At 36.6% G+C, this 17,848-nt stretch overlaps 1 protein-coding gene across 1 annotated transcript in view; it reads right to left on the bottom strand.

Moving 5' to 3' along the window:
* The window catches only part of MARCHF1 (membrane associated ring-CH-type finger 1), a 298,950-nt gene that overhangs the window by 128,546 nt on the left and 152,556 nt on the right, over positions 1–17,848 (bottom strand). The window lies entirely within an intron of this gene.

Raw genomic sequence — 17,848 nt, 5'->3', positions numbered from 1 at the left:
TACCACCAACAGCTGTTGCTATCACTAAGATATGTCTGTACCATGGCCTATCAGAGAAGTTCAGAAAGCAAGATGGTTTTAAAAGTTTAGTCCAACTCTGCAAGAATTTGCCTGCTTCCTAAATAAGCACACACAATCTGTAGGGAATGCAAAGCTCAAGATTATCATGGTAAAATCAAGATCTTCGATTTCAGCGCTTCTCCCCAGAAGGATGGATGAAGTTGTAAATGCAAAAGTTGTAAAGGCATTCATTTTAACAATTTACCTTGTGCCAATCCAGACTGCTCAAAATAACTTCAGCTCACACAGAGCTCAGTAGGGGAGAAAACCTTCTCCAAGCTGAGTAAGCACCTACTGGAAGTACCCATCACAAAAGACTGCATGTCCAATAATTGCTTTTCAAATAGATACCCAAAGGTGGAGGGGAATTAGCAAAATGTATCAACAAAAAACATTGCTTTTTGTTAATTCTTGTTTATTTTTGTTATTGTGGACTTTGTTTTTAAATCAAAACTGATTTTATTAGTCAGCCCTCATCAGATCAACTTGATTCATCCTAATAACCTCTTTATCACCATTTTGGCCATTGGCCATATCAGTAAGTGTATACCTTACAGGAAAATATTCAATCTCAAACACATACAAGATATGAAGAATTTATAAACCTGAATGCCTTTTCATTTTTTTTCAGTGTTGGGTAGTGGTTCTTACACTTTTATTTTATACAAGAAATTTTATTCATGATTCAAACACAAAAAATAAACCAAAACCCAAGACAAAAAAAAAGTAAAAAAAAAACCTGAAACAGAATCAGAAGCTTCTAAATAGGTTATATCCTAGCAAGAAAGCTGAAACAAAGGGAAACAGCACTTGCAGAGTCCTCATGTTTGTCAGATCACTAAAACTGACAGAGTTCAACCATAGAGAAATAAAAATAGAAGAAAAATCTTCCACTGAGCCACTGAAAGATATTTCAAGAAGTTCACACATTTCTGATGGTGTTTCTCCATGCATGGGGGCATGGAGAAAATGTTTTCCTTTTTCAAACAATGAGTAAGAGCTGTACTCATAGGATTTAATGAGGGGTTTCTTGAATCCTAAAACCTAATGGGCTCTTTTACTAATATGTTTACATCAATAACAATATTTATACCATTACAATGGTGACATCATACAGAAATTTTACAATTAGCAGGGAACTTTACATATTCAATACCACTCCCAGGCATATCAGGTTTTGCACAGCAGCTCACCTTCCTTTACTAGCAAAAAAAAAGCATATAAAATCAGGAATCTCCTCCTCCTACTCCTGATTTCTACCATCAAATCAGCCAGGTATCATCAGTTGCACAACCCTCTCCAAGGAATGGAGAAACACTCAGCTGTTCACAATCACCTTTTTCTTTCCTTTAGAACAAACACCCAAGGCGCAGCTTGTTGGAAAATCAAAAAATCCCCATAATAAGCTATATCAAAAAGAGGACAAGAAAGAAAATCCTATTTCCAGGAACAGGGACATCTCCTCTGCACCTCTGAGAAAGAAAAGGCAGCAGTGGAAATCTGCATATCTCCTATGGTTTACCAGTAGCCTTACTGTGAGATGGTATTAAAACACATATTATGTAAATACACTAATGGGGATAAGAGGGTTGCCTAACCTCCCAAGATAATTATATCTAATCTAGTTTCTTGGAAATATACTACCACAGAACAATTAGAGTAGATTCTCCCTGGTTTTCCTGCTTGTAAAAAATCTTTTCAATATACAATTCACATTCTTAACTACTTTTTCAACAGAGGCAAATGTATTTCACATAACCTAGAAATAGAGAACTTAATATCCTTCGAAGCATTATTTTTTCCCTAATTATTCACTCTGTTCACACTTTCTGGTTGTTAAATTCTAGCAAACATGAAGAGAAGTATATCTTGAAGACTGTCAGACTTGGAGAACTTGGCTTCTGAATTCAGTTCATTATTTTCTAAAAAGGGAAAGAAAACACAACTACAAGTCATACCATTACATAATAATAGAAGCCTCTCCAAATAACTACCACTATGCCAAAACCTCAGGTTTTAAAGGAATTTAGTACCCAAATGCCTGTCACAGAACTTAAAGGTGTTTTGGCACCAAAATATTTGGCTCATCTGAGCTTAACCCTCATCAGTTCCTGAAAATTAGGTACAGAGACTAAACTTAGCAATACACATTTAAATTACACCCTTTCATCTTCACTACTGCAGGTCCTATTTACTCCTCTTATTTTTGTGTTATTATATTACCTTATACTTGGGTCTAGATTTTTGGGAGCACACCACATCCTGGATATAAGGTGACAAAATAACTGTCAACTCTGGCCCAAGCTTCAGATTTTCCAAGTCTGGACCTTTGGTGATCCTTTGGGGAGGCCACAGAAGCTGCATTCTGTCTTGGTTGGGCAAGCATTTTTCTTTGTTACTTCATTCCATGTTGACACCATCATAAACAGCCATACACTTCATTTTGAGCAGAAAAAAAATGAGCTGCTTTCACGGGTACATTAGAAGCAACAATGAATAATGAGTACAGTCCCATGAAGGATGAAACATGGCTAAAAGTGCACTTTATAAGCAGGAATGCTCAAGGCACAATAACAAAGCTGTTAACAAAAATCTGTCATACTTGCTATATTTAATGTAACAGTTACATAGCAATTGCTATGCTTTAATTAGTATTTACTGAGGATGGGATATTATTAAAAAAGAAATTACCATGTATTAAAACTACCAACTCAAAATGAAACCAACTAAATTGAAACAGCAGCAACAACAAAAATTAAGAAATGTTTTTTCCTGGTTTCTGCTGATTGCTTACACTGGTACTTCAGGAATTACTGAAGATTCCCTTCATCTGCTTCACTAAAATCCTGCTGTTGTTCAGCAGGGGAATGAAGGCATACTTGCTGCCATTGATTTCCAAAGACATTGATCACTAAACTTACTCCTTTATGTGTAGGGGAAAAGAAAGGAATCTTGTAAATTGCTTTTGGATTCACCACTTTTCAGAAGAGCTAATTATGATACACATTTTAAACAATTATTTCATAACAGGACTAAAACCTTTTGCAAAGAAACATAATATTCTTGAAATTGAAACCATTACTTTTATCAGCTGAAACACATTATTTTAACAAACAGTGAACTTTATGGTTTCAATCCTTTTAACTGAGACAGTAACTAACTGAATGTTTTAGTAGTAATGTGGCTTGACTTACACCTTGATGCATAAGAATTTGAATTTTTGAATAGAATTTTTGAATTTTTAATAGAAAATAAAAATCCTTATAAAGAATAGGTACAAGCAACAAATTCACTAAGCCTCTGCTTAGTATACAGACTTTGGATTGTCTTCATATAAATACACATTCACATGTAAGAAGAAATAATAGATCTTTCTAAAATGAAGATATATAAAATTGTAAAATTGGCCTGCAGTAATGGATCCACTTTCCCTAAATTATTTTATTTATTGTTGGTTTTCTCTCATTCTTCATTAATTTTCTCTATGTTTCTGAGCAAGACCTGTTTATATTTATCTTTGTGTCATTGTAGTTATGAAAAGTGATTATGAAAAAAGGAATACAGTGAAAATGTTTGTAGTATCAACATTATCATATTTGTTACTGGATATATGGAAAAAGGACTCAAGGGATCTCAGAAACTATACTCTTTGTGCAGAGATCTAGGATGAGCAGAAAGTTTATTACTGTCTAGTTTAAAGACTTAAAGCTTTCTAGAGAACTATCAGTTTTGTATTTAACAAATAATATTCAAAGGCACTCAAAACTACCAAAACTGTATTCTGTCTTCATTTATTGCAATTCTGATTCATAGTAATGAACTGCTGTAGGGATTACAGTATTACATTCCTAGTGCAAGATAATAAAAATCTGTATTAGTCTCTCAAATGTGTCGTGGTTTATTAGGGCTGTAAATTTTGCTGGTTTACCTAACTATATTGTTTATTCTTAAATTGCATCATGTCCTTTTGCATTTTGGAAGCAAGTGGTGTTAAAAGTCCTTGGATTACAAACTGTGGAGAGCAAGACAAGAATTTTACAACTAGTGATACTGAAACAAATTTAAAGCTCCTGCAGTATTTCCAAGTGACTACCCAAGAATATAAAACACTGTACACTTTTGTTTAAAGTAACAGGGTGTCTGCTGAAGCAAAAACAAAACCTGTGCAATGATCTGCACACTTGGAATTTTAATGGGCTTGATTTACTACATCTTCATCTGATCTAAGAAAAAAAAAAGAAATAAAATGTGTGTAACATCAAATGTTAGCTGACTTTTAGTCTTCTGCTACAGCCTTTTCTAACAGGAGAATGGAGAGAAAGGATAGGGGAACCAGATACAAATTATGCTAGTCAATATCTTTTATATCTCCCAGATGATGGAATTTTGAAGTACCAGCCCTCAAAATGCAATGAAAATATTGTTCTTGTGTTGTTTGGTCAGACAAATTATTAAACTACTCTGTGTTAGAAACCAGCATTTAACTGTATCATTAGACAAAACAGAAAATGAAGGGCCTCATTGCAGAAACAAAAGCTGTGAAACTACAGTTGGGTATAAGAGTACTTCAAATGAGAGACTTATGTCATGACTTTATGCAAATAGTATCTATCATAAACCAATTACAGGTAGATGGGTGTTGCTTTATTAACCAGTAATATATCCTTCACACAGTAAATATCACCATTTTGACTTAACAGCACAATCTGCACTATCAGAACAGCCGATACACTGAAATCAAACCAGGAACTGAAGAGATGAAGTTTTAAAGACAGACAAAATTTTGATACATGATTTATTACAATTAAATGGAAGGGAAGTAAGGGGATAGCACATAAACTACTCAATAGTTTATAGCTCATGCAACAATTTAAACAACAGTATTATCTTAACAGCTGTCAGTCACTCCATGTCAAGCACAACATTTCAGTGTTAAATTACAGCAAAAAGACAAACACCAATTTTGAATGTTTGCCAAAAAAAATCAAAAAGACAAATAATGTCAGAAGTTGTAGGAATTTAAAAAAATACACCTTGAGCTGTTTACTATGTAAATTCATCTTGCCTATTTCTTATTTAGGAAACTTCAGACTACAAGAAAAATCACACTGTAAATTATTTCAAAATTAAATTTTTTTCTACTGTATGATGAAATTAAAAAAAATAAATTAAAAGTTTAGCCATACTTAGAATGTATTCTTAAGGTATTCTGAAAGGTGTGGAGGGGGGTTAATTAATACTTTCAGAGGGGAAACCAGTAACTTTTTTTCATTGCAGTAATTTGTTGTTGTTTTAGCAGGTTTACTTAGCAATACTATCAACAAAAGGTAGGCAAAGACTAGGAACTTCAATTATGTTTTCATTTTAAATCTTCAACATGATCAAAGCAAGTAATTTTCCTAGTTTTATTCAGGGAGATAACTGTACCATCTCTTCTGAATCTTTTCTACTGACAGACAGCACAGAGCATTTGGGCCAAAGAGTTGAAGTTCAGCAAGACTTTTAGCAAGAAAAAACACCTCCATAATGAAAAGTGTTGAACACTAACTATGAATACTGCCAATTTGTTATCTTAGCAAACTTCCTGAAAAAACACTTGTATATACACATGTATATGAGTGTGTCATGGGGTGAAGCTTACTTGAAGGCATCACTGAGATAAAAAAGGGTCTGAACCATAGGTATGCTCACCAATTAGAGGACAATTTGAAAAACAAGTATAATGGTCCCTGATAACACATGTAAAATGCATGAGGAAGGCTGACCCAAATCTCTGCCAAATGAGAGGGTCTATCTTGTTTCCCAGCTGTGCAAGGAAAGAAAATCAAACAGTCATACAACTTTATGTTGTTTCAATGTCTTCACAGTGAGAGGCCAGAGAGTAATAGTAATGCAGGAAACAACCAGGAATTGCCCTCATATGCATGGGAAAAAATCAGAGATCAGTTGCGGGCCATACAACAACGAAGCAATTGGCATCTTAATCTGAGCACCCACATCAGGAACCAATAAAAAGTGGAGAAAGGTGCCTGTCAATGAGAAGCCCTCTATGGGTGCCACAAACCATGCTGAAGGCCGAGTCTGATGTGGAACAGCTGGCCACTCAAAAAAACCAGCTGCAAGCCAGGACTGAGTACACAGACCCTTTGGAGCAACTGCCCTCTGCCCCCAATCTATGGTGCCACTCAGCTGGGCCAGAGGGGCAGGAGACTCAGTCAGTGTCTGTGTCCTTACAGTACCTGCAAATTTCACAGAAAAGAAATCTTATAACAAATTGCTGTCAACCCACTCTAATGTTCTGGTTTGCAATTTAGTTTATATTTTTAATCAAATACTCCTATGCCATGCTACACTCCTGTTCTTGCAGGTACCAACCTATATTCTCCTGGGAAAACATTTTTTTCCCCCTCTAGAAAGTTCTATTTCACGTGCAGAACTTTCCCACATAAAATGCACAATAATATCCCTATGAAATAACAACTGAATTTGCACTCTGAGGGACCTCAAAATGCAATAACACATACTTTAAAAATCACTCAGGTTAAACACATTTTGCTATCACCACATTTTAAATCTATTACTGAGAGGTGGGAACTACTGGACCATCAAATATTACAATAATATGTTTCTTTATTAAAATAATATGTTACTTATTTAAAGTTGTGCTAATTAAAACATATCTGACACTGATTAAGTGGTATTTAGTATTAACTGAAAATTCTGCAAACACCTCATGCTGTAATACAACTCTGCATTTAACAACTGCTCCAAATCTGAAAGTTAAGAACACAATAGGTATTATTAGGCTTCATTTCTAAATGTTATATAGGAAGAGAGGCATTGACTTTATGCAGTCATGGACAATGCTTAAGGAGAATGCACAAAGATGAATTACTGATGTTGAGAAATATTTGAAAACAATTTCCCACTCATCAATTCCACATACACTAGGTAAAAATAATAGAGATATTCTAAATGCTTGATCACGAGCTTCAATATTTTTTTCTGTTTGAAATAGTTTTCAATCAATCTTTATTTAATGAGTTATTGCTTCATCTTTCATGCATAATTTTAGTATTTCTTCAAGAAAGTTTCCTATTAAAACAAACAAAACCCAAAAAAGTTTAAATGTAATTACAGAAATAGCTTCAGATGCCCTTTACGCTGGGGAAAAGTAATTAAGTCAGAGAACCACTATATTCTCTGATGCATGCCAGACTTCTGCACACAGAAGTCAGACTCTGGAGACTTGCAGGCACATACACCTGGCATCTCCCAGTTGCAGACTGTTGCTCTCCAACAGTCACTAAAGTTGTACAAATTCATAGTAATAGCAGGATCAGTGGGGCTAGCTTTGTCAAGAGGCACATTCTACCAGCTGCTCAGCTCTGCAAAGTAGGGATTATTTGATAGCTTTTTTCCTTTGAACCTTTAGTTCTTACACAGAAAAAAAAATCAACAAAATTACAGTTGGCATTTCTGCTGCACACTTCTTTATGGCCCATGCATTTATTTCCTTTTGTGTAAGGTAAATTTTATGGAGCACCTACTCAGTGCGCAAAGTGTTTAGAATTGATTTTCCTAGTGACACGCTCCGCTGTTGTTATATCCACAATTTTACATGCATGATAAATAATTGCTATTCAGACATGTATTTTCAGGTGCAGAAGTGAAGGCCAATGTTTTATTATGTAGTTTTTGGTGGCCCTAACATTATACCAAATGTAACTGACTTTATGAGGACACCTGTAAAGGTTCCCTGTTGCTTTGTGCATAAAACAGATTAGTTCTTTACCCTGAAACTGCACCCTTCCTCCACGTTTTCCAAAACCAGCCCTTTTCATCAAAAAAGGAGTAAATTTGGGCAAGTCTTTGCCAAGGTTCAAGTTTTTCAAAACTTGATTCTCTGTCAGTCACAAGTAAATACTTCTCATGATTATCTCAAAGGTGCTTTTAGCCCATATCTGATGGCCTCCATTTGTTACAATTTTAGATAAATTATATCACAGGAAGCTGAATGAGGCATTAAAAAAAACCCCTTTGGAACTTCCATGAAAAACACCGCCCTACAAATTGCTGGAGGAGACAGAAAAACAACCCATACACTGGCGTAGAACCCCTGGCATAGAACAGATTTAATATTCTTTGTAGAATTAATTTTTAAATCAAAATGACTCCTACATACAGTACTCAATAAGCAGAAATAATCAAGCCCATTAGATAAAGCAAAGGTACCAATGACAGCCAAAACCCATTGTGAAAAAAAAAAGAAAACCAAACCAACCAAAACAAAGACACTGCAAACACCACACCACCCCAAAAAATCTTTGTCTAAAAACAGATAAATAAATTGAACATAGCTTCAGCAGCCAACCTACACCATAAAAGACAGCACAATTAACAACTGAGAAGCTCCCAGCACATAGACCAACATGCAAAGCAAATAATGAAAGAAAACACACAGAGAAATAGTGATAAAAGATGGGTTTTTTTTCTTCTTCATCATGGGAAAGATAGTAAGTGAATCTGTTTCTATAAATTACATCTCAAGTGATAGTTCACCATTAAATATTTCAGCAGCAATTCAGGCAGAGTAAATGTGGATGCATGGCTGGAAAAGCAGGGATGTGCACAATCCTGCTCTTAGCTTAAGGGATGAGTAGAAGATGAAATGTCCTTGAACCATTCCTTAGATGTGATAAGGAGGAAGTAAAGCTTGGAACAGTAGCTGTAACAGGATGCTAGACAGGATGCATTGACCATAAGTTAGGGAAGATTTGCAGCATTTAGCCTCGTGGACAGAGCCTCTGAACCAATTATGTATACTGCAAGGACGCGTGAACACTATGGTTTAACCAATGATGTTCAGAGTTAGGTGCATGATATGCTTAGCACAGTATAAATGTAAGCCAAATAGCTGAATAAACGAGCAAGATTTTTAACTCATATTGAGTGTTGTCTTGACTCTGGCTGATTCCCCGGCCAACAAGTAAAGACCAAAGAAATACCGTTTAGTTTTTCTCTCATTAAACTGAAGTAGCATAACAGTGGGAATAGGTATTTGCACTGCAGGCGTGAGAACTCAGACAATGCTATTATGTCTTATAATGCCACTTAAACTTATGTGACACATAATATTACATTATGGTTTTCAGTGTCACCAAAATTTTCATTATCAATAATGTAAGGAGACATAATACCTATTTTGCAGTCTAAATGTTTGATTTCAAGGCTAGGTCTACTTTGATGAATTATTTGCTAGAGGAGCTAGAACATCAGCAGGGTTTGCTTGTTTTTATTTTGAACAGAGAAATACTTCACTACTAGTAGAGGTCCAGCATTTGTATCTTAAACATTCCACCCTTCTGATTCTACTCAGTGCCAAACACTATTCTGCCAGAAAGTGAATGGCAAACAGAATATGTGTTGCCATGAGTTTTTCCCGGTTTTGCTGAGCGTTCATATTAAAGGAGAAGTTCGTACCTTCTCACGCTCTTTTAATGTAAACATCAGCTATGTTCTATAAACATAGCCATTGTTTTTACATTCCCTGCCGGGACAAACAAGACTGTGTGAAAGTCCCCTTCACCAATGTGATGTGGAGGTGGGAATTCCTTCCTCCAATCCACAGGCCTCATAGTAAAAGTATAAAAGTAGGTTTTTGTAAATAAACCGGGTCTTCCTGCCCTGCATGCTCTGTTGCACCCAGATCTGTGTCTCCAGTCTGTTTTCTGGTTAGGCCTCCGCAGTGATAAATATGCACAGCAGAAAGTATCAAGTCTTAATGTAGGGTTTCCAAAGGAAAAAATGAACAACAACAAAACAGACGCCACATTGAAGAGCTTAGTCTAACATCAGTCAGACACACTTTACCTGCACTCAACTTATCTGTACATTGTTACCACACAGAGACTTCTGTATTAATTGGGGTAATAATTTTAGCAAAAAAACATTATATGAATAAACAACCCAATCATCAGATGTTTAAATTTTCCCCTAATTCAGGATAAATTGAGTTTAGCAAAATGCTGGAGGTTGACCATTTTTTTCAGAACAGACACAAAAGTGATAACCTCAAAGTTCTAATGAACAGGTCAGTCATCTGTGTTATGGCAACATTGTGAAGCGTGGAACCAAAGAACCCATTCACAGTCATGCCATAATCTATTTATTTAAGTTTAGCTGTTTGACAATAAAGGTTACATTAGCTTCAGATAGAAAAAATTGATTCTGTCATATTTCTTGTAAAACACCTGGACAGCAGCAATTCAAAAGTAGAGTTCTATATTAAGATCTTAACTGAACTCAAAATCTTCTCTCCAGGTTAGCTGGTGGCAGATGCTGAAACCATGAAACCTCTGGAAGTAAGAAAAGCAATGCACATTCTTAGAGTTATATTATTAAGCAAGAATGTTAAATCTCTCTTACAAACCATTGCCTTGCATTTAAGATTGCAGAGAAAAAGCTTGATAACACAACCTGTGAAAATATGCAAAAGCTATTCTGAATGGTTTGACTTTTTCTTTAGTTTGAAATGTTTTGAAGTAGGCAATTCTGAATGATCTTTTAGCCCACCATCTCTTTAAAAGGTGATTCTTTTTAACTCCTTGCACATTTGATTTGACAGTGCTATCATGACCAGTCTACCAAGTGTTGTATTATCACATAGACTGTGAGCCTGAATAGAATACCAGAATTTTGAAATAACTTATGAAAATGTTGAACTGCCCTTCTACCTATCTGCTAGACACAGAGTAGTAAAATCATTTATGAACATATAAATCACAAAAAAAACCCCCTGTACTGCTGAATGAAAACAATTTCCCAAACACTCAAACAAGTAAAATATATTAAACTCCACTATTAGTCTTCCATTTCATTATAATTCATGATTTTAGTTCTTATGTGTTAAATTCAGTTTAAATGGACAGTGAAACAAGTAGTCCAAATTCTCAAGCACACTCAACACATGCACAAGAGATAAGTGACTGACATTTATATTTTAAACAAAGAATAAAATGGCAAAAAACATGGAGTCTCCACGTAAGAAATGGGTTAAACCAAACTGTACTGTATGCTATGGGGGTTAGATTTGCCTCTTTTTCACTTACAGAATTTTTTCCCATAAGTTGCTAAGAAACCTTAATGACAGTACTTAATCAGAACAAAGGGAGGAGTTGAAAGACATGGCAGCACAAGGCTACACCTATTGTTTTTGAGTCTCTGGGAGTTTCCCTCAGAGGGCAGAGATAACTCGAGCTTTGGGAAAGGTAAAAGACAGAGCTGAGGGGGCAGTTGCTCTCTTGCTTTCAGCAACAAGGAGGACAGTCAAGCTGCTGCTCGCTGCAGGAAGAGTTCACGGCTATCACTCCATCTCGTCCTGGGCAATCTACCGTCATCTGCTCATGTACTCAGGAATCCTGAGCTCGCTTTCTCCAGCCCTCCTCCCACCGCCGCTGCTCCTTCAGAGCTTCGAGGCTTTCCTGCTCCTCTGTAGCCCTGCACTGCCCAGCTCTGCCGAGACACCCCTGCCGCTCCAGCTACCAGCGCAGAGCTCCTCATCTCATCCACCAGCCTGGGACTTTCCACCCTTCCAGCTTGGCCTCTCAGAGTCCTGCAGGGGCATCGAGATCAAACTGCCCCAGGCTTTTGTGAAAGAAAGCCCTCAAGCTTCCTGGTCCGGTTTATTATTAATGCTGTAGTTGTTGTTTGTTTGTTTGTTTTGTCATATATACTAGTAAAGAACTGCTATTCCTATCCCCTACCTCTGCCTGAAAGCCCCTTTAATTTTCTAAATTAGAATAATTTGGAGGGAGGGGATTTGAATTCTCCATCTCTAGGGAATTCCTTCCCCCTTCCTAGCATATACCTGTCTTTCAAACCAAGACATATGCACAGAACTTCCATGATTATGTGGGAACATAAAGAGCGAAAGGGCTTATTGTTTCCATGGAAAATTTTTACCTACAGGAACCATCCACAGGAGACAACACAACACATCCACATCCCTTAGAAAATGGACTTCACTGGAGGATTTCCTAATGTTCTGTGAAAGCAGAAGGAGCAGTGCCACACTTACTTCATAGGAGAAAAACGAAAGCACAGAAAATTACATCCGTAATCAGAACCAAAGTCAGAGCACTGCAAGACGTCCATCAAATTGTCAAAGAACAGTATTCATAGATGACAGAGGGAGCAGGAAGAAATACAGCAGAAAATCTTCCATCAAAAACAACTCTATTTTCATGCTTAAATGAAGATGACCGTCAGCAAACCAGCATTCAGTACTCTCACTGGGGCTTGGGAGGGCCAAACCACACTGTCACTGTGAGCCTCACCAGAAAGACACACAGAGTCCGGAGTATGGGGAGATCAGAGCAGCAGGGGAGAAATCCTCCTGCTTTGTTTATTACTTCCTATTATATACTTCTAGCAAGGTGACCATGGATTGGAGGGTGGCATTCCCACCTCTCACCCACATTGGTCAAGGAGGCTGTCATTCAACCTCCCCTTCTCTTGGAGAAGGAATTCAAAACAATGGCAATATTTACAAAACACTATCTCCTGTTTACATGAATGAGTGTGAGAAGGTGCACACTTCTACTTTAGCATGAACGCTCAGCAAACTAGGAGAATCTCATGGTGACACCACACTACCTGCAAACAGGGGCTACAATGGGGATTCCTCACTAATGAGACTTGAAAGAAATTTCAGGCACAGCATGTGGATAGTCTGAGCTCACAGCAGCACTGTGCATGCTGTGACCTCCTTTCCTCACTGGAGGAGACTGCAGCAGCATTCGAGGGTTTTAACAGGGATTCCTGTCACTGCCCATCTGTAACAGTGAGACGGCACTGTCAGACAGTTCTTGAAAACCAATTCACATTCCCACCTGTGTCTGAGCTCTTGTACTCAGAGGAAAAGGCTAGAAGTGGTTAGAAATTTGCAGATACAGTGCCCTTCCAGGCACACAGCATTCACAGCTACCAAACCGACTCCTCTCTGGGCCATGTACACCGTCCAACCACAGCAGTCCCTAGATGCACCTAGTATGTGACACAGCATACTCAGACATCCTGCTGTCTACTCACCAGCACTGCAGGGTTCACTGCCAAAAAGGCAAACACCTATTTCACCAACACAGTGCATTGCTTTCACAGCATTTGACCAGTTAAATGCCTGCCCTGTGGTAATGCCTATCACTGAAGAAGTCAAGTGATCAGAAGCATTTTGTTTTCCTCTCAGAGAAAGAGAGTGTCTGAAGTAAATGGACTGAATACAGCTAAAATTAGAAATGCTAACATGGCATTGCTGTCTGACTCTTACCCTCACTTCATTTTGTTCTTGCACTAAATACTTGACATTTATATCCTATACTGAAATGAAGGTTCCTGATTTCTTGCCCAGAAGCACAGGAAGTACTAAGAGGGCGAAGTGTTTGCTGCATCTTCATCCCTCTCAAAACAACAAAGCCATTGCAACAGGTTACTGTGCCATTATTGCATTAATGGTAGAGTACAGGATGGAAAAGCCTCCCTTTAAGCACCTGCAAGCACAATGTTTTAAGAGAAATGGCAGCATGGGTGTTTTCTATTTGAGCTGCCACTAGACAACAAATCTGTCTAAGACAAGCATTTCCTTAAAAGCAATAAGACATCGCTGTAACTACTTTAAATTGTTTCAGCATGATGATACTGTAAAATACAGCTGTAATCTCAAATATATCTAGTGAGTAAACTAAAAGGGTTTCCCTTAGGATGTCAGGGGTTTGAGACACACATCTAATCATTCCAGGAGGCAGTTTTCTTATTATTGACACTAAAATAATTCAACCTTTTATATTCAGATAATCCTATGACTACATAGCCAGACACACTTGGCTAATAACTGAGATAAATGAAGGTACGGACATGCTAAGGACTGAAAAGTCACTCCACAACATGGGTAGTCCTAAGAAACACATTCTGAACAAGGAAATGCTTCCATTGTCTACACATACTGTTCCTGCTGCTACAATTTTAAAAAGCAGCAATGATAGGGAAATGAAGTCCTGAATCTCATGTAATCAAAGTCTAGGAGAAGAGTTGAAAGATTACTGATACTTCAAAGTATGCTGAGAGCCAGCCTCCATCTTCCTATTAAAGTAAAACTATTCTACTCTGGAATGTAAAACAGCTGATGTTTGTATTCCCATTAAAAGTAAGGTTACACTGTCAAATTACACTCTCCAATACAAAATCTTGCCTTTTTATTGAAAATTTAAAAAAAAAAATTAAAAAATTTAAAAAGTAAACCTCAAAATAATAAAGTCACAAATTTACGTATAAATAGGAGCTAAGAAATGTGTGTATTTTATGAAAATTGTTTCTAGACACAAGAAAAGCTTTTGCAGCAGAGGGAAGGCCAGGGGCTGTGACAAAGCCTGGGTGATCACTCTTGTGGTGGAACAATGTCTTCATCTCTAAGTACAGAATTCAGCAGATCTGCAATAACCACCTCATTTTCAAGGACAAGAATCAACAAGCTTCATGCAATTTGAGTAGCTCACACAAGTGCGCACTGCAGAAACTAGAATTGAATTTCTAATATGTGTATGACAATTCTCTGAAGCCAGGAAGCTCCCAAAGTTGGAGATATGAGCTGAAAGTATTGTCTCCACTAGACAGAAAATAATCTTTGACTTTCATGGTAAGACTGAGGAACATTCACAGTGTCTTTGAGAAAGACCCTCAAGTTGGACAAGTGTTCTCTGACTAAGGAAAACATACAAAACTCAGCATTATTTTGTTATGAAGAAGAACTAAATATTACTGTCAATAGTAACAATTTTAGTATTATTAGTAATGATTTTATAGAATTCAATATGCCTGAATATACAGGATTTTAAAATTTCTTGTTCAGATAGCTACTCAGATGGAATTCTATTCTATGCTATGCTATGCTATGCTATGCTATGTTATGCTATGCTATGCTATGCTATGCTATTCTATTCTGATATTTATTCAAATAGATTCAGACAAAACTGGAGAAACCTATCAGGCTGGCATCAGTTTTGCAAAGCTGGCAGTATATCCAAGTAATTTGAGCCTCTATTATATTGTTTCTTAACTAATCAAATAGTTGCCAACAATCAGATTTCAATGCCTGAGAGTTGTCTTTAAACACAAGATATGATGGGGTATATGTGACCAGGGAAGCTAATTTTAAAAACGTAGACTACATTCAAAACTACTTCTTTAAAATGAGTCTTGGGACACAGGCTTTGCTGATGACAAACTTCTTCCTTTGATAACTTGCATTTGAACTTTATTGTGACATGCCAACCCACCAGAAGAAAAGCATCTCCACCAGGGCAAACAGCTCACAGAACACTGTTCCTAATGGAAAGGCACCTAGAGTAAATCATTTGTTTTTCAGCTTCCTGAACTGTATCCAGCTCCTGGTACCATATTCAGCCACCAGGTTTAGGAACTACAACACATTCTACAGTCTCAATTACAGACATTGCTTCAATATAATTCAGGACCCAAACATGTCATGAAACTAAAGTATAGAAGCTTACAGCTGAAGACAAGACAACCATCAATTAAAGATAGAAAACTTTTGTGTTTATGGTTTTTGTTTGGTTTTTTGCATTTATTTTTAAAAAACACCGCTTAGCAGGAAAATTCTACAATTAATTTTAATACGGAAACTCTTCCTCTGTAAAACCTCAGATTAACTTTAGAGAAAAATCCAAATTAAATGAAACCTGAAGCCTAATATTTTAAACTCAGAGGCATTTTAGAGTGGGAGAGGAAAACTACACAAACAAGCCCAATTACATTTATTGGAACTGGGAATTCCAGAGATAAAAGGAATTATAAAAGCTTTCTTCATGAGACTTGTAGTCAGACTTCAGCAGCAACAAAAGACGTGCCAGCAGATTGTAAGCACTGGCTACTGACATAGAGACAGAAGGCTACTGAGACATGGAATTTTGAGCTTCAAATCCTTTATCAGTGAAAAGATCAATTTTAAAATCAATACTGCTATTGGATGCTTAATCAATACACAGCAAATTGGAGAAATATGCTTTTACAGACTTTTCATAACAAGCCTGATCAAAAAAACCATGCAGCCAGCAGCCTTTGCATAATCTTATCAGGAAAAGCAGCCTATAAAGAATTGCATTATCCCAAAGCATGCTAATAAAAGCACAGCAAGGAATCTCTTATTTTCTCACTGGTAGCACAGTAATGTTTTTATTCATAGAAAAGAAACAATGTTTCAAAATTATTGTAAGAAAACCCAGCATGTTAATATTTCCCATTTCTCTCACTATCATGAAATTGCTTGTCATAAGCATCACATGGCAGACCAAAATAATAATAGTTCCCAAATAGGGACCAGAAGACTTACTGATAAGGAACTTAATTTTCTAAAACATCTTAAAGATAACTAAGCATGCCACAGGCTGATTTATGGATGTACTTTGGGGGCACTTCAACCATTGACCACAGGAGCAATCTATCACCACAAAAATACAGAAAAGTTTCACTAGTGTCTTAAACTGCAGATGCAGTTGGATTTCCATGCAAACATAGCATTGAAGTCCAAACAACGGTCATCTCAAGAATAGAAGAAATACCATGTAATACTGATGATTAACAGGATTAGAGATTTTGTCTTAAATTGTGCATGACATCATGTTCTACATGAGCTTTACATTAAGAAAAACTATGAAGGGAAAGCAATACATGTCAGAGTACATCACTAATCTGATGCATATGCTAGATCTTCCTCTCCCCATTCTCCCACCCCCACATCTCTTGCTGAATAAAAAACTCATACCTCCTAAAAAGAGTGTAATTACATGACTCTTCCCAGGCAGCTGTCATTGAAAAGAAGCATCCTTACCCTGCCCATAGAAAAAAAAAAAATACCACTGTATTTCAGGTAATAAATTAACATATCTATTTATCTGTAAAGCTATACCTAAGATTTTTTTTAGAATGTGAGATAATCAGCCACTAAACCAAAATCATCTATCTGGCTAACGAATTATTTCACCAATATCCTGCAATTCTAAGACTTTTATTCCTTGCATTAAATTCCTTAAGCCATTTTATTAGTATTGGTATAAGTGAAATTGTCACATAATAGGAGTTAAACTATTTTCAACCTTTGATAAAGTGATCAAAGCCACTAACAAAATTTAACTACACTAAATATTATGCCTCCCTATGTAAAAGCAAAACCCAAACCAAACTCAAACAAAACACACCCACAACCTCAAAAACAAAACATAACAAAAAAACCCACAACAAAACCCAATACATGGTTTGACTTAAAGCTATAAGGCACGAAAACAACATTAATATATAAAGCCTTTACCTTTTTTCCTTAATTACAGACCTGTTTCAAGTATCAAATCTCTCTGTATGTACTTCACAACTGCCATGAAAATCATTTAACAGAAATGTAAAAGCACTTTCTTGGCAGCATGTAAGGAAGTCTAAGCCTTAAAAATATTTTATCTATCATTACATCTACTTAAAATTAAGTAGGTAACAAGTGAGATATCATAGATAAATGCAAAACAATTCATTCCCATCAATAACATTCAGCTACTGCTTCCTCCTTTAAAAAACATGTCAATTCCTCCTAAACCACTAACAAGCTTTAAGGCAAACATCAGCAGTTACTCTAGTCTGGTGCTTAAAATAAACATTAGCAGCTCTCAGAAGTGACATTTACAAGACCTCTTTGGTTTCAGTCTCAATTCTGACTTGAAGATCTCATTAC

Source organism: Prinia subflava (genome assembly GCF_021018805.1).
Source record: "Prinia subflava isolate CZ2003 ecotype Zambia chromosome W unlocalized genomic scaffold, Cam_Psub_1.2 scaffold_2cwr_NEW, whole genome shotgun sequence".
In the NCBI taxonomy this organism is placed as follows: Eukaryota; Metazoa; Chordata; class Aves; order Passeriformes; family Cisticolidae; genus Prinia; species Prinia subflava.
This window is presented reverse-complemented; position numbering and strand designations above follow the sequence as displayed.